Consider the following 19327-nt stretch of genomic DNA (forward strand, 5'->3'; position numbering starts at 1 on the left):
CGGCCCATCGACAGCAAGAGCTATTAGTTAACTTTGATTAGGACTCGACTCAAGACACACCCATTCTTAGAGTACGGGACATGACAAATGTTTGGGCAAGGCCCATTTTCATTTTTGGTTTTGATTTTTGGTACAAATATTTTAAATTGCATTATTTTATTTATATATGTATTTTTACCATTACAAATTTTGGGGTGAGTTATTTCCACTTTCTAATTTTTTAACTCATTACAAGTGTTTGAATCGTATGTTTTCATTATCTATTTTATCATCGTCTTAATATACGTAGACATATATTTTTGGACTTTATGTTATTACGTAATCATATATGTATTTTCAACTTTATATTTTTATATAAGTTTTATATTATACTATTATATTAAGGAAGGAAGAAGGTATGAGAATCATTGCAATCCGATCGCAACGGAATGGCATTCTCTTTTTTGCAACCGCTCTAACTGGATTTCTTCCTTATATATATACATACTTTCTCCCTATTTTCGAGTATTGTACATATAGCAAGTTATTTCAAATTTTGGGGACAAAATTTTTTTAATGGGGTAGATTGTAACGACCTGTCCTCAATTATCACGGTTTTTATAAATGTATAGCGTGAATTTACAAAAATGCCCTTCGAGACAAAAAAACATTGACTTTGATTGACCACCTTGTCATGTCATGTAAGATCCATTTTCTTGGCGTATCCTTGTAGCACTCGTTGCTACGAGCATGTAGACGAAAATGGAATCGGATTTGGAGTTATGAGGAACATTTTACGGAACTTCGAAGTCGAGGGGCAAAATAATCATTTTACTATTCGAGAAATTAGGATTAGATATTTTTACTATTTAATTCATTTTTAGCATGTGGGGCCCACACCTCATTTGTCCTTCTGTCACGTGTCTTATTCTCCCTCAATCTCTAGGACTCTCTCGAGCCACGGTGAGTTCTCACCCTCCCTAATGTAGATAAGTGTCTAGAATCCTTTAGGTAGTGTTTTAAGGTTAGATTAGGGTAGTTTTTAAGTTATACTTGCTTGTTGGACACAGTGATGGTGTGGGGGAATTCCCCAGTTTTCCAACGAGAACCCGGCGGATTTCGAGTCATTTTCCTATCAACTCCAACCATTTCACGGCCTCTAATAGGTATATTTCAAATCTTTGTTCCCTGGGCTTCATTTTGGTATATTAGGTTTAGTGTTGAGTGGGAGATGACCGGAGCTTAGAAGCTCCGGCTTTCTTCTTCGTGAAGTTAGGTAACCCATAATCCGGACCAAGTCAACCCGACCCGCAACAAACCGGCCCATCAACCCAGCTATCAGGCCCAATCCAATAACCCGGCCCAACCCTTGACCCATGTGACCTAAAACCCATAACCCCTTACCTTCAGCCCAGTAACCTAGGCCCAATAACTAGCTCAGCCTAACCCAATCAGATCCAACTAAACCTAGTCCACTAACCCAGCTGATCCACTAACCCGGCCCATTAACCCATTAACCCGTGGTCCAAACAACCCAAACCTTGGACCAGTAACCCTAACCGAACCCAACCCGTTGACTGTGACCCATTGACTTGTTGACTCGTTGACCCGACCCCATTAACTTCTGTTGACTGCTGACTTATTAATATTGACTTTTGGGTTAACTTTTTCAAATTTCGACAGGGACCCCTCCTACGATAATTTTGACGTCCTGATTCCAAATCCGCTATCTATTTTTCCAAATTCTAACTTCTTGGTAAAGTTTTGCCAAATGACCTCTATATGTGCTTAGGTGCATCAGAAAATTATATAATAAATCAAAATATTACCCAAGATAAGATTAGGTCATCGTTCACCGGACCTTGATATATATATATATATAATCTAATTGGCAAGCCTCATTCAGTCTCCTTACTCTATAAAAGAGGAACTCATCTTCAGAAGAAATATAAGTTTTTAACTCAGCAAGATATCTCTCTGCTCATCTGCAAAGGACAGAGATTATTTTCCAAACACTTGTAATACATATATTATTCAGGATGCCTGCGAGCTCCACCTTGTTTACTTGTTTCATTTGCCATTAGGCAACATCAGTTTGTAATCTGCATTGCAGTAAGTTTTCAATAAAACTTATTTTCAAAATATATTTGCATCATTACATTAAATTCATTATTTTGATATGCTACTCTGTTTTTATATGTTTTACTTCCGCACTTTAAATTCTATGGACGGCTTTGCCGCCTGCTGTTGTTAGTTCCGCCCCATTTGGTATCAGAGCCAAGTGGTTGGTAATTGCATTAGCATTTATTTAATCTGTTCATTGCTATCCACATACTTGTATCTTATCTACATTTCTTAATCGTCGGTCCTCAGTTCTTCTTTCTTCCAGCCAAACAGTAAGACGTGGTCCAAACAATAAGCCCCAGGAGAGGCATGAGCGAAGCGCATGAGCGGGGGAAGAGTCTAGACATACGAGGAAGGTGAATCTTTTAAGTCTTGCATATAGTATACTTGTTTTGTGCATATCATGAGTAGATTATTTAGATCTAATTCAATAGCCAGCACTAGCTCTAGATCCAACTTAGGAACTATACCTGACATTGTCAATGAAGAACAAAAACTGGATTTTCAAACAGACGAAAGAATTGATTTTTCCGACTGGAATATTCCAAAAGTTTCAACCCAAAATATTTACAAGAAAAAATGGTCTTTGACCTCTTTTAAATCCGAACATCACATCAAAACAGTTGAGAAGGCTTATGCTCTTAGCAAAGAACATGAGACTTGTCAATTATTTTCTCCAGAACAAATCAAAGCGCATCGCAAAAATGGTCATAACTATCTTCATATTGGTTTAGTTCAAATCGCAGTTAAACCATTAACGCGAAAAGGTCTTAACACTTCTATCCTTTTATGTTTACGCGACGCTCGATTTACTGATTTCAATGATAGTATACTAGGAATGATCAAATCAAATCTTTACAACGGACCTATCCATTTTGATTGCTTTCCCGATCTCACAATAAGTCTTTCAGATCCACATGTTTTAAAAGCTCTTACTCTTAATATCAAAACCTTCGGGTACCAAGTCCTGGAAGGAACACAACCTTTGACACTTATTTTTAGAATTTATTACAAAGTCACTGGCACAAACATGAATTTTCAAGCTTTAAACAAAAGTCCTCGCGACCACACTCTTTTGATCCAAACAACCCAAGAAAGCGCAAACATAAGAGTACCAAGAACCATTAGGTGGTCAGACATCAGTCTCCCCTCAGATTGGTGTTTAATTAATGAAAGTAAGCCGGTTTCCGTTCAAAACAACCTCGTTAATCTCGACAACATTGAACAATATTTTGACGGCACAGTTAAAATCAATTTTGATCGTCCAGCAAGAAAATCTTATGAATCAGTTTTTTCACACAAATCTTTTGCTCCTAGCAAACAGTCTTTTTCTGGATCCACGTCAACCGATAGACTGGGTCGAGATCAAGATTTGATCAAATCGTTAGTAAACAAAAAATTAAAAGAGCAGGAAACTGCACAACAAGAATTAATCAATGATTTACTCAAATTAAAGTCTGTCGACACTTCTTCACAAGTTGCCCATCCTGTTTATCATCCTCCAAACCAAGAAGAACCAACTTCTCCAACTGCTTCTGATTTTGAAGCAACATCGGTGAATCACCAATTACTTGTTTTAAACAAACCACACAAAATCCGATGGAGGAAGCTTAAAGCTGACATCGCTTATGAGGAAAACATCCCCAGAAGAAATATTTTTAGAAAAAAGTATTGTGATGAAGAAAAGCTAGTCATTTATGCTGAATGGAAAGCTTTTGTATAACAATACCAATTTGAAATATCTTTCTTTGATTTTATTGAAAAACATTATGAAACAAAAAATAAAGTTACGGTTGTTACCAAAGAAAATTGGGTTAAGGAAGACAAAACTTTGATTTCCTCCAGTCATCCTCCCAAAGAAACTATTTTAATTTCCACTGGTAATACCAGCATTCCCGCAACTCCTTTCAAAATTCCAAAAGAAGATTCTGGTTTTAAACCTGTCATTGAACAAAATAATTTTACAAACCAAAGTCTTCACACTATTGGAAAACAGCTAGATAAAATTGAAACAAAAATTGACAAATTGTCCCAACCAAAATCTTCTCAAAAAGAAAAACCATTAGTGAACTTTACTGATGTTTCTTCAAGTTCTACTGCTTTAAAGTCTATGACTACTTTACAAAAAATTGATCATATGCTCACTGAGCTCAAAAAAGAGAAAGTTGTTAATGTTTTGCAAAACAATGATGTTTCTGTTGAAGAAGAAAATACATCTGATCCAGATACTTCTCAGGACACGAAAACTAGTTCTGCTATTCAAAATATTGAAAATGCTTTTCAAAACATTGATCTTCAACCAACTTTTGATTTAAAACGTATTCGTACTCATTTGGTCAACCCTACTTCTCTTACAAAAAACTGGTATCCTAGGCCAACTCCTCCTGACCTACAATTTGAAGAACGAAATATCCAAAATCAATTTTCGGTTTCAGTTGACAAACTCTATAAATGGAATATAGACGGCTTGTCAGAACAAGAACTTTTGAACAAACTTCAACACATGTCCATGGTTGCTAATAGCTATATTTCAAATCACAATTTTACACAAACACAAATCGTTGATCTTCTCGTCACTGGTTTCACTGGAATGCTTCATTCTTGGTGGGAGAAGCACTTAACTTCTCAGTCCAGAGATGAAATACGTTTTGCGGTAAAAAAAGATGAGGAAGGATTTCCCATTTTTGACGAAACGATAGGACAGGGAATACCCGACGGAGTAATACTTTACTTTATATCATTATAGAACACTTTATAGGAACACCCAGCAACGTTACTACGCGTATTCACGACCAACTGAGTAATTTAAGGTGTCCAACCTTAAGTGATTTCAGATGGTATAAAGATGTTTTCATATCCAGAGTTATGCTTCGGGAAGATAGTAATCAACCTTTTTGGAAAGAAAAATTTGTCAATGGTTTACCAAATCTTTTTGCTCACAAAATTCGAAATGTTTTAGTAAATGAAGAAGGTGTCATACCTTATCATACCCTTACTTATGGTAACATAGTTAATGTTATTCAAAAGGAAGGATTGAAAATGTGTATCGACATGAAGATTTCAAAACAAATTCATAAAGATAAATCTATTGCTAAATACGAACTTGGAACATTTTGTGAACAATATGGTTTACCTCCAATCGCTCCTTCGAGTAAAAAGAAAAAAGCCCAACAAACCAGCAAGTTTTCTAAACATCAATCCAGATTTTATAAAAACAAAAGATCTTCCAACAAACCTTTTCAAACAAATAAATTTTATGAAAAACCATCTTCAAACAAAAAACCTTTTCGAAAGTCTAAAAAGGATTTTCAAAATAAAAAGGGAAAATGTTACAAGTGTGGTAAATTTGGTCATTATGCAAATGAATGCAAGGTTAAAAAGGTTATTAACCAACTAAAAATCTCTGAAGAAGAGAAAGTTCAACTTATTCAGGCTTTAGAAATTAGAAATACCGACTCTAGTCAATCTGATAAAAATCCCGATTTTTCCGTCTCTGACTCTAGCAGTTCTAGCGACGTCTCCTCGCCAAACATTAAGTTTGGGTGCACGGACATTTGTTGTAATAAAATTTCAGTGCTTAATAAGCAAGAAGAACAAGAAGAGTTTTTAATGGAATTAATTAGTAAAGTCGATGACCCTGATTTAAAATCTTTTTATTTGAAAAAACTCAAAAATTTGATTTCTTCTCATGAACCTGGCACTAGTCAAACTTCTTCTCAAAAGATTTCTCTCAGCATCACTTTGGAACGGTTTAATAAACCAAAAAAGGATTTAACCATCAAGGATTTACAAAAAGAAATTAATCAAATTAAATCAGAAATTAAGTTTTTAAAATTTGAAAATACCGAAATTCGTTCACAACTCAGTAGAGTACGTACGCAAGAACTCGTCCAAGAACAAAATGGTTCTTCCTCAAATTCCGATTCCGACGCTCACTCGGCTAAATCTTCTTCTTCAAAAGAACTTGTTTTAAGTCTTTTAGACAAAATAAGAAATCGAAAATGGTATTCTAAAGTTACGATAGTAATCGAAGATTTTCATTTAGAAACCATCGCTTTAATTGATTCAGGTGCAGATTTAAATTGTATTCAAGAAGGGTTAATACCTACTAAATATTTTCACAAGTCTACGGAAACACTTAGCGCTGCAAATCAATCCCCGATGAAATTAAACTATGAAATTCCCAAAGCTCACGTTTGTCAACAAAATGTTTGTTTTAAAACTCCATTTGTTTTGATCAATAATATTTCTGATCCATTCATTTTGGGACTCCCTTTCATTGCATTAATCTATCCTTTCAAAGTTCATCATAACTGCATTTCTACCAAGGTTTTTGGCCAAAACATTACTTTTGAATTTTGCATGGAAACAGATCTTAAAAAGTTAAAACAACTTCAAAAAGATAATGTTTCAAAAACCCTCAACCAGATTACTGCAAAATCCCAGCAAATTGCGTTTTTACAAGACGAAATTAGACACAAAAGAGTTGAAGAACATCTCACAAATAAAGTTTTATTAGATTCTATTTCCCAGTTTTCTGATAAGCTTACTAAAGAAATCTGTTCAGATCTCCCCAATGCTTTTTGGCATAGAAAACAGCATATTGTTAAATTACCTTATATTAAAGATTTTGTTGAATCAAAAATCCCCACAAAAGTATGACCAATTCAAATGAATCAAGAAGTTTTAGAGTTTTGTAAAACTAAAATTAATCAACTTTTAGAAAAAGGAATTATCCGTAAAAGCAAATCTCCATGGTCATGCCCTGCTTTTTATGTCCAGAAAAACGCAAAATTAGAACGCGACGCTCCACGACTGGTTATTAACTACAAACCTTTGAATGATGTTTTAGAATGGATCCGATATCCAATTCCTAACAAAAGAGACTTGATAAAGAGACTTTCTCAGGCAACTGTTTTTTCTAAATTTGATATGAAATCAGGCTTTTGGCAAATTCAAATTCATGAATCTGATAAATACATAACTGCTTTTGTAACTCCTTTCAGACATTACGAGTGGAATGTGATGCCTTTCGGCTTGAAAAATGCACCAAGTGAATTTCAAAATATCATGAATGAAATTTTTAATCAATACAGCCATTTTTCGATTGTTTATATTGATGATGTATTAATTTTCTCAAAATCAATGGATGAGCATTGGAAGCATTTGTATGCATTTGTTAGGATCATTAGGTCCAATGAGTTAGTTGTTTCGGCATCTAATATTAAGTTATTTCAAACCAAAGTTAGATTTTTAGGTTACCATATTTACAGGTCTACCATCCAACCAATTGATCGAGTCATCCAGTTTGCTAATAAATTTCCAGATCAAATTATTGATAAAACCCAGCTTCAAAGATTCCTTGGATCTCTCAATTATGTTTCAGAATTTTATCCTCATCTGCGTCAACAATGTAAGCCCTTCTTTGATCGTCCCAAGGAAAATCCTCCATCATGGTTACAAAATCATACTTCCATTGTCAAACAGATCAAAAATCATGTCAAGACTTTGCCTTGCCTTGGCATTCCAACTCCCGGCTCTCTCAAAATAGTCGAAACCGACGCATCTGAAATCGGTTATGGAGGTATCCTTAAACAGAAAAATTTCTTCCGAAGCTCCTGAACAAATTGTTCGTTTCCATTCAGGAGTTTGGAATTCTGCTCAACCTAATTATAGTACTATTAAAAAAGAGATATTATCTATTGTATTATGTATTAGCAAGTTCCAAGATGATTTATTAAATCAAAAATTTTTGATTCGTGTCGATTGTGAATCTGCAAAACATGTTTTACAAAAAGATGTTCAAAATATTGCATCAAAACAGATTTTTGCACGCTGGCAAGCCATATTAAGTATTTTTTATTTTGATATTGAATACATTAAAGGCAGCCAGAATTGCATCCCAAATTTTCTAACCAGAGAATTTTTGCAGGGGAAGAATGGGTACTAATCCTAACCAGCAAAGAAGGCTTCCAGCCACCCTTACCCAAACCCCAGTACCAGTAAAACAAGAGTCTATTCCCGACTCTTCATCGGCCCTCGCCATTACAAACAGATTTACTCCCTTAGGATCAACAGTAGGAAATATCCGACCAAATTACCAAACGGCCTTAGCCACCCCTTATGATCCCTACTCTTCAATTCGTTCTCCAACACTTTCACAGCCTAAAACACCTAGCTATGCTAAAACATCTCCAAATGTCCAAAATCCCAATTCAGAAAAGCTTTTTAGCATCCCTCTTCACATTGACAAAAACCAACCCCCAGAGCGCATTGCCAAATTACTCCTTCCACCAAATTTTCATTTCTTACCAACTGAATCCTATAAAAGCCTAAAATATTACCAGGCTATCCTTTCAGAAACAGAAAGCATTGCTATTAAGCCAATTTACAGTACCACTCATCAAAACAAAATATTGTATCATTCACTCCATATTGGAAAATTCCTTACCGAACTCGAATGGGGAATTCCCCTTTATCACACAAAACCCCTTCATACTCAGCATGTTCTCATCCCAAACAACCATTACAATTACTATGATTGTATCCAAGCATGGACCAACATTTTTCTCCACCAGACAGAAGACTTTAGTCGTTCATGGTTCATAACCTTTGATAAGAATATTTAGGTTGCGGTTTCCTGCATGGTTTCCAGATTGGTGAGCTTCCCATGGCCCAAGCTCTTCTATCATTCCAGATGACCTTCGTCATATACTCACAAACAATTTCCAGCCCAGTTTTGACAGAAGTCGTTTCGACAACAGAGTTACTATTTTTTCACTACTCATGGCCAAGTATAAAATCCCATTGATTCTCAAATGGAACTTTGAAGTAGACACTGGTGGTATTTACAGAACCCAATGGGTAAAATGGTGGAATAAATTCAATCACCAAAAAATTATTGATCTTGTAAAAATGAAATTTCCCCAGGCATCTTTTCAGGCACTGCCAATCAAAGTTTCAACTTCGTCCTCACAAGCTTTGCCAGTTTATCAGCAATTTCCTGAGTTGCTAAAAACCCAGGAGCCAATTCAATCCCTATCAGACATTAGTCCGTCTTCTTCCCTCAAAGGAAAACCTTCTAAGTCCTCTAGCTCAAAGAAAAAGGAGAAATCTGATAAGTCCTCCCAGCTTCTGGACTTGGCTCAACAGCTCATGGCTGAAGCAGCAATGCTACAGAAAAGAAAAGGTTCAGGTTCAGACTCTAACGCTTCTGATGCAGGGTCTCAGCCTCCCGCCAATTGGGTTGATCAGGTGGATCTTCAAGACGCACAAGATCCGTTCGATTTTTGAAACTGCTTTATTTGCCCATGTGATTGTGTCAGCCCAACAACATCATCAGCAGTAGCTGCTGTCATCTCTTCCACAAAAGACAAGGCATTATTCTTCAATAATGAAAAACAAAAAGGTCACTATTCATTTAACTTTTGTAAAAGAATCAAAGCATCTTCACTATTCATTTAACTTTTGTAAAAGAATCAAAGCATCTTCAATATTCATTCAACTTTTGGAAGAGAAACAACTTTACACAGTCACCTTTCATCATTCAGCCAGCTTTGCCAGCTTTCTTCAGAGAACAGCGGGATTCCAGGATCTATTTTTACAAGCCTCAATCATTCTCCTGGCTCTATATAAGAAGGACTCATCTTCAGAAGAAATATAAGTTTTTAACTCAGCAAGATATCTCTCTGCTCATCCGCAAAGGACAGAGATTATTTTCCAAACACTTGTAATACATATATTATTCAGGATGCCTGCGAGCTCCACCTTGTTTACTTGTTTCATTTGCCATTGGGCAACATCAGTTTGTAATCTGCATTGTAGTAAGTTTTCAATAAAACTTATTTTCAAAATATATTTGCATCATTACATTAAATTCATTATTTTGATATGCTACTTTGTTTTTATATGTTTTACTTCCGCACTTTAAATTCTATGGACGGCTTTGCCGCCTGCACTTTAAATTCTATAGACGGCTTTGCCGTATGCTGTTGTTAGTTCCGACTATTGATGAATAATAACCATGTCTTGCGGAAGAAATGATAACAGCTACTGCTGATGATGCTGTTTGGCTGACATAATCACATGGGCAAATAATGCAGTTCAAAAGTCGAACGGATCTTGTGCGTCTTGAAGGTCCACTTGATCAGCCCAATTGGCGGGAGGCTGAGTCCCTGCATCGGAAGCATCAGAGTCCGAACCTGAACCTTTTCTTTTTTGTAGCATTGCTGCTTCAGCCATGAGCTGTTGAGCCAAGTCCAGAAGCTGGGAGGACTTATCAGATTTCTCCTTTTTCTTTGAGTTGGAGGACTTAGAAGGTTTTCCTTTGAGGGAAGATAACGAACTAATGTCTGATAGGGATTGAATTAGCTCCTGATTTTTTAGCAACTCAGGAAATTGCTGATAAACTGGCAAAGCTTGTGAGGTCGAAGTTGAAACTTTGATTGGCAGTGCCTGAGAAGATGCCTGGGGAAATTCCATTTAGACCGACGATTAAGAAATGCAGATAAGATACAAGTATGTGGATAGCAATGAACAGATTAGATAGATGCTAATGCAATTACCAACCACTTGGCTCTGATACCAAATGGGGTGGGACTAACAACAGCAGGCGGCAAAGCCGTCCATAGAATTTAAAGTGCAGGCGGCAAAGCCGTCCATAGAATTTAAAGTGCGGAAGTAAAACATATAAAAACAGAGTAGCATATCAAAATAATGAATTAAATGTAATGATGCAAATATATTTTGAAAATAAGTTTTATTGAAAACTTACTGCAATGCAGATTACAAACAGATATTGCCTAATGACAGATGAAACAAGTAAACAAGGTGGAGCTCGCAGGCATCCTGAATAATATATGTATTACAAGTGTTTGGAAAATAATCTCTGTCCTTTGCGGATGAGCAGAGAGATATCTTGCTGAGTTAAAAACTTATTCTTCTTCTGAAGATGAGTTCCTCTTTTATAGAGCAAGAAGAGTGAATGAGGCTTGCCAATTAGATCCGGGAATCCCGCTGTCCTCTGAAGAAAGCTGGCAAAGCTGTGTAATCACGTTGTTTCTTCTTCAAAAGTTGAATGAATAGTGAAGATGCTTTGATTCTTTTACAAAAGTTAAATAAATAGTGACTTTTTTGTTTTTCACTATTGATGAATAGTGACTTTTTTGTTTTTCACTATTGATGAATAATGACCATGTCTTGCGGAAGAAATGATAACAGCTACTGCTGATGATGCTGTTTGGCTGACACAATCACATGGGCAAATAATGCAGTTCAAAAGTCGAACGGATCTTGTGTGTCTTGAAGGTCCACTTGATCAGCCCAATTGGCGGGAGGCTGAGACCCTGCATCAGAAGCATCAGAGTCCGAACCTGAACCTTTTCTTTTTTGTAGCATTGCTGCTTCAGCCATGAGCTGTTGAGCCAAGTCCAGAAGCTGGGAGAACTTATCAGATTTCTCCTTTTTCTTTGAGCTAGAGGACTTAGAAGGTTTTCCTTTGAGGGAAGATGACGGACTAATGTCTGATAGGGATTGAATTGGCTCTTGGTTTTTTAGCAACTCAGGAAATTATTGATGAACTGGCAAAGCTTGTGAGGACGAAGTTGAAACTTTGATTGGCAGTGCCTGAGAAGATGCCTGGGGAAATTCCATTTTTACAAGATCAATAATTTTTTGGTGATTGAATTTATCCCACCATTTTACCCATCGGGTTCTGTAAATACCACCAGTGTCTACTTCAAAGTTCCATTTGAGAATCCATGGGATTTTATACTTGGCCATGAGCAGTGAAAAAATAGTAACTCTGTTGTCGAAACGACTTCTGTCAAAACTGGGCTGGAAATTGTTTGTGAGTACATGACGAAGGTCATCTGGAATGATAGAATAGCTTGGGCCATGGGAAGTCCACCAATCTGGAAACCATGCAGGAAACCGCAATCTGAAATTCTTATCAAAGGTTATGAACCATGAATGACTAAAATCTTCTGTCTGGTGGAGAAAAATGTTGGTCCATGCTTGGATATAATCATAGTAATTGTAATGGTTGTTTGGGATGAGAACATGCTGAGTATGAAGGGGTTTTGTGTGATAAAGGGGAATTCCCCATTCGAGTTCGGTAAGGAATTTTCCAATATGGAGTGAATGATACAATATTTTGTTTTGATGAGTGGTACTGTAAATTGGCTTAATAGCAATGCTTTCTGTTTCTGAAAGGATAACCTGGTAATATTTTAGGCTTTTATAGGATTCAGTTGGTAAGAAATGAAAATTTGGTGGAATGAGTAATTTGGCAATGCGCTCTGGGGGTTTGTTTTTGTCAATGTGAAGAGGGATGCTAAAAAGCTTTTCTGAATTGGGATTTTGGACATATGGAGATGTTTTAGCATAGCTAGGTGTTTTGGGTTGTGAAGGTGTTGGAGAACGTACTGAATAGTAAGGATCATAAGGGGTGGCTAAGGCCGTTTGGTAATTTGGTCGGATATTTCCTACTGTTGATCCTAAAGGAGTAAATTTGTTTGTAATGGCGAGGACCGATGAAGAGTCGGGAATAGACTCTTGTTTTACTGGTGCTGGGGTTTGGGTAAGGGTGGCTGGAAGCCTTCTTTGCTGGTTAAGATTAGTAAGCATTCTTCCCCTGCAAAAATTCTCTGGTTAGAAAATCTGGGATGCAATTCTGGCTGCCTTTAATGTATTCAATATCAAAATCAAAAATACTTAATATGGCTTGCCAGCGTGCGAAAATCTGTTTTGATGCAATATTTTGAACATCTTTTTGTAAAACATGTTTTGCAGATTTGCAATCGACTCGAATAAAAAAATTTTGATTTAATAAATCATCTTGGAATTTGCTAATACATAATAGAATAGATAATATCTCTTTTTTAATAGTACTATAATTAGCTTGAGCAGAATTCCAAATTCCTGAATGGAAACGAACAATTTGTTCAGGAGTTTCGGAAGAAATTTTCTGTTTAAGGATACCTCCATAACCGATTTTAGATGCGTCGGTTTCGACTATTTTGAGAGAGCCGAGAGTTGGAATGCCAAGGCAAGGCAAAGTCTTGACATGATTTTTCATCTGTTTGACAATGGAAGTATGATTTTGTGACCATGATGGAGGATTTTCCTTGAGACGATCAAACAAGGGCTTACATTGTTGACGCAGATGAGGATAAAATTCTGAAACATAATTGAGAGATCCAAGGAATCTTTGAAGCTAGGTTTTATCAATAATTTAATCTGGAAATTTATCAGCAAACTGGATGACTCGATCAATTGGTTGGATGGTAGACCTGTAAATATGGTAACCTAAAAATCTAACTTTGGTTTGAAATAACTTAATCTTAGATGCCGAAACAACTAACCCATTGGACCTAATGATCCTAACAAATGCATGCAAATGCTTCCAATGCTTATCTATTGATTTTGAGAAAATTAATACATCATCAATATAAACAATCGAAAAATGGCTGTATTGATTAAAAATTTCATTCATGATATTTTGAAATTCACTTGGTGCATTTTTCAAGCCGAAAGGCATTACATTCCACTCGTAATGTCCGAAAGGAGTTACAAAAGCAGTTTTGTATTTATCAGATTCATGAATTTGAATTTGCCAAAAGCCTGATTTCATATCAAATTCATTATTTTGATATGCTACTCTGTTTTTATATGTTTTACTTCCGCACTTTAAATTCTATGGACGGCTTTGCCGCCTGCTGTTGATATATATATATATATATATATATATATATATATTATTAATTCATAATTATCAAATAGGAGTCCATAAAGTCGCATACAACAAACCTAGTTAGAGTTGTATACCTAATTTCAGTTTATCTTGATGCCCAGGTAAACGTGATAAAAAAATAAAATAAAATAAAAATTGCAAAGAAAAAATTTGCCAAAAACACAACATAGATGACACAATCTTCTCGGCAATACAAGGTTAACATATTCATACAAGAAGAAAAAACGCAGAAGCAAGAAAAACCCCATAATCATATCACAAGAGCGCGATTAGTCGAACCAAAACAAACCCACTCTTAATAATTAAATGAGAGCCAACAAGAAAAATAAATAATTAAATTTCATGAAAACTACTTAAAGGCAGCAGTGTGCATAGTCAATCCATATATTATTAACCACGAAAATCATTGCATACCAACACAAAATTTCGGAAGCATCAAAATAAATTTTCATGACATGGAATAGTAGAAGGCATCCAACCAAAACGATAAGCAAATTTTCCTTAGTATGTGAATCATCTTCAATAAACAAATTTGCTCATACCTTTATATTGGACCCTAAGCTTGTTGTGTGGCTCTGATACTTCATGAAAGACATATTCTGAAATCACAACAACAAGACATTAGGATCACAAATAAATCAAATCAATATGAAATAGAGATCGACTAATTATATTGAACTTATCTGTAGAATTCGGAAGACATAGTTATGAAGATGAAGCCATTGATGAACTCTAGGTTGTCTTCTCCTTCCAATACTCCAAAATATCCCTCTACTCTATGAATAGGTTTTAGTATTATGAAGAATTTAACGTATGGAAGTAGGGACTTAACCTAGTATTTATATACCATTAGGGTTCCTTATTAGCCAGCCTATTAACAGTTAAGAAGGTCAAACCTATCACCTTGATTGAGTCCTATCATGATGCAATATCTTTGTATTTGAACCTCCAAATGATTCTCCTAGATTAGCTCTATGATAAGCTCATATTTATATAAATTTTACATCAAATTCACTTTTCTTTTCTTAGTTAGTTCCTTATATTTTTGAGCTATTTACTTTGTTTTTGTGTTTTGTAGGATTTGTCAAGCAAAGAAAAGAAAAATAGCACAAGTGGAATTTTAAGTAACAAATTCGTCAAAACTGCCTGTGCACGTCAGCTGACTTTGGAAGTAAGTTGCGGACAGATCAAAATGAATTAGAGAATGAGCCTTATATGGTTGGAAAGCTACGGATGTCTATTTTCTGGAGCATTTCACGGATTGTTAATATCATTTTTCTAAAAGAACTTATGGCCGTTTTAACACTAAAAGGTTCCCAAGAGGCTGAGCAGTTTGTAACTAACAAGAAAGCATTGAAAGCAATAAATCCAACAAAACTGATGCAGCCAAGAACAAGCTAGCTGACACCTATTCAAATATCAGAGGAAATGGAATTAAAGATGAGGATTAAGAGGGAGTTATTGGCATAAAGGCTACCCAAGGAGTTACAATTGTTTTACCATTTCCTCTCACTTATTGTCATCACTAAATGGCTATTAGTGGGTGAGTTAAGGAGAAGAAAATGATGCAGCAAGAATTGATTTAAAAGCAGCGTTGGGGAAGGAAGGAAAGGGGAGGAGAGCCTTAGTCGATTTCTTTCGGTTCTATTTTCTCAAACTTATGTCTATCTTTTGTTTTAACTTAACGATTGTGTAACTAAATTTTTAGTAGTTAAGGGCTGTTTGAAGCCCCTAATATGATTGCAAGTTTGTTATGACATTTCGTTTGAATTACTTTTACGAATGGATGAAAATTGGTTCACTACTTGTCTCATTGATGAATTCTTTATGTGTTTTCTATGGATGCATACTTAGTAAGCATATCTAGGATTCTTATGCTATGAATATGTGTGTGCCTGCCCTTGTCGAATGAGGACCTACATATGTTCTAGAGTAGTACTTGTTAATTGTGATTAACATGTGAACCAATTTCTAGGATTAGTAAGACAACGCTAGTACTTACAATGTCTTGTGATGACTCAAACTCTTTTCGTTCTTAATGATTTCTACTTGTTAAATCTATGTACACACCATTCGAGATTGCATGTTAGGGACTAAGTTAAGTTGAAAACGTCATTTTCTTAACATACTACATAAGAAAGAGTAATAGGTTGAGTTCTAACATTGAGCCAACTTGAGCATCTTCATCCAAAAATGAAAGGAATTTGAATGAAACATAACATGTTTGCATGATTATTTGGTGGTGGATAGCAATTCCCCCAACTCGTTTTTCTTAATTTGTGAGCTACTTAAAAATATGTCTCTGTCTTGTTTTTGTTCAATTTAATTTAAATATCAAATCAACTCCAAAAATCCCAAAAATTTGTGTGAGCATAGCTCTGTGTGTCTAGTATATGCATATAAAATTTCGTAGATTTTAGATAAGTGTAAGTTGGTCTAATAATTATTTTTCGGTGGCTGGTCAGTAGGGACAACAGCCCAGTTTTTGTGACATTCTAAGTAGTTAGATAAAACAATCTTCTGCGGGAAAGACCCATATTTTCATATGCTACAATTGATAAATCTTATTGTTAATAAGGAAAATTAATAGGACATTTGTGTGCTACTTTGTGGTGTGCTTTTAATCCTATCACTGTAATGATTGAAGACTCCACAATTCTTACCTAACTAGGACTCTTAATTTACTCAAATTGCACATCACTGAATAATCAAGTGATTTGTTGCTCAAGTAAACCAATTATCACACATTGCCATTCACAGAACTTTACAATATAGGCATCAACTCTCCCAAAACTTATAGGTCAATTCCCGAGCAATGTGAATAATTCTTTAGGGCGAGATCAAGTGATTTCTTGAAATCTAAGGATTGAACTAATGAAAAAAATAGATTGTAATATCTCCATATGCATATTTTTATCCTAAACTCCATAAATAAACTGCCCAAAGCCATATCGTATTTATTTGCTCCATAACCTGGTTTCTTACCATTATCCATACCCACTTACGTAGAGCTGTACTTACCATATTCGCACCAAGATTGCTCAACATTATTTTGGCATTACTCTTCTCTTTAGTTTGCCACCAGATTCCATCCCTCTAGGGTTTTCCAATAGATTCCTTCCCGTCTAGGGTTTTCCATTAGATTCCTTCCCGTCTAGGGTTTGCCATTAGATTCCTCCCCTCTAATGTTTGCCATTAATATCCAACCAAGGCCAGAACTGCTGGGTACCAGATCACAAACAATAATATTATCAGTGGGAAAAAATCTAGCAGAGGGGGAAGAAGGATTGAAATCAAGAGAGTAGAAGATAAGAACAAGCGTCATGTTACCTTCTCCAAGCGCAAAAGGGGTATCTTCAACAAAACGGCCCAACTCAGCATTTTGACCAGTGCAGAGGTAGCGGCGATCATTGTGTCTAGCAACGGCAAGGTACTTTTCTTCGGCAGCCCTGCCCCCGACGCTATCATCAACCGCTACCTTGACAGCAATAATGCCTTCTTATTTCCTGCAGATCAACCAGATCATCCTACTAATGCTTCGAATACTATAATGCATGGTAGTAATAACAAGTAGAGGAGTACATGAAAGCTAGGACCCAAATGGAGGCAGAGAAGATCTAGCGGGGGAATAATAATAACAATAATATTGATTATGGGGAAAGAGGAGGGTTTTGGTTGGAGAAATCGATTGAAACGATTACTAATTTGGAGGAGTTAGAGGAGTACATTGAAGCATTGCACAAGTTGAAACACAATGTGGAGGTTCGAACCAATGAGATGATTAGGAATATCTAGACCAGCCCGACCGGGTGCAACTTCCCCTCCTTGATGACTCTGGATCATGGACTACTTTCTAAGGTTGAACAATTCTCGTATTACTATTAGTATGTAGATTTTCGGATTTCTTCAGAGATGACTCCTGTCGACTGGCCTGTTTTTGTTTTTGGGTTGCCAAGAGCCAATATATTCGGACAATATTATGAGATTTTTTCACTCTTTAGTCTGATGATTACCAACAGTGTCAATTTCTTTAGAGCGCGGAATCACTCATTACAAGCTTATATATTAGGTTTTAGCTCCCGAAATTTTGTGTTAATACGTAAAACTTAGCGAAAGACTGATGATTGGTAAGAGGAAAAAAATGTACAGTCAGTTATATCAAGTAAACATCCAACATGTTTAGGCCAAGCGCCCGTCCATGTTTTTAATCCTCTAGCCATTCATATCATGTGTCAATCAGTAAGCAATAATCCAGATCAAAAAATCATTGTACGCCATGTTTGAAGAACTGCATCAAGAAAAGCACTGAGCAAGAGCAAGAATGAAATAAGTAAAAAGGGCGACTCAAATCCAAAGATTCACCACAAACACGTGATCAAATGGACATATGAAAACCACCCTAATCATCAATGGGAACAAAGATACATGACCAAAAGCATAAAATTGTAAAGAAAACCCCAATAGAAAAACAGGTAATTAAGTAGGCAAGTTTTGATAACATCATGTGAACATGTGACAGTAGGAATGACGTGTGACATCACAAAGTGCACTTACCCACCCATAAACACCTCCTCAGGAATAATTCACTTGCATGATATGACTGTGGCTCCAACTCACCTTTGCAGTTCAAATCTGCTTCACCATTGAAAGGTTTTCCTGAATTTTTGTCCCAACGTCTCCCAATGCAATCAACGCAAAATGTGACGGCAGCCACTGATTCTGAACATTTCTCCGGTTGGTTTGACGTCCATGCAGATGCCTCAAAAACCCTGAGAGGATTGTCCAGTTTCTTTTTCCTTCCCTTTAACTTTTTCATTCGGGTTTCAACATCTTCTTCTTCGATTCTCAGGGGCGGAGTAGTATTTTGGGGGGATTAATGAAGCAATTGCAGAGGACATTAGAGCCTCTTGAAGCTGCAACTCTTGTGCATATTTCTCATCTGAGAAGGGAAATACTTCTTGCTCATCATGGAGAGCTGAAAAGTAGAACTCATCAACCAAAAGAAGAGTAGTATCATCAGAGTTTGGTGTTGATGTTTAACTCGTAAAAGGATTTCGACAGTCTCTCATCAGGTTCCAACAATTTGGAGAGACGCATTACAAATTTTAACGCGTTTGGCTGTTAATTTTTCCTCAATTTCCCAAACGATTGGCACTTTGCTTCATTAGGTGATTATATTCAGAAATATTAAGACTTTCCATGGACTCTTTACCATTTCACAATTTCATGTTAATTATTGTGGCAACAATATAAAATAGTGTATCAAAAATATAAGGTGGCAGATAATCCATAGAAAGTCTCACTTTTGAGTTTTCCCTTAGCATTTCTCTATTATATTACCTTACCGTTATATTTTTTTGTATTTTGTGCTTCTCATATGTAGAAATGTGTGTAAGAAGCAATTATGCCTTTTTTTTTATGAGAAACAATTTTAATAAATAGGTTTTTGTATCAATAATTGTCACTGAGTTT

At 36.0% G+C, this 19327-nt stretch overlaps 1 pseudogene; it reads left to right on the top strand.

The window, feature by feature from the left end:
• The first annotated feature begins 12622 nt into the window (after window positions 1-12622).
• Window positions 12623-17650, top strand: LOC148689474 (agamous-like MADS-box protein AGL29; annotated as a pseudogene).
• The last annotated feature ends 1677 nt before the right edge of the window (window positions 17651-19327 follow it).

The sequence above is a fragment of the Pyrus communis genome, chromosome 17 (genome assembly GCF_041283825.1).
Source record: "Pyrus communis isolate YQ-2024b chromosome 17, ASM4128382v1, whole genome shotgun sequence".
Classification (NCBI taxonomy): domain Eukaryota; kingdom Viridiplantae; phylum Streptophyta; class Magnoliopsida; order Rosales; family Rosaceae; genus Pyrus; species Pyrus communis.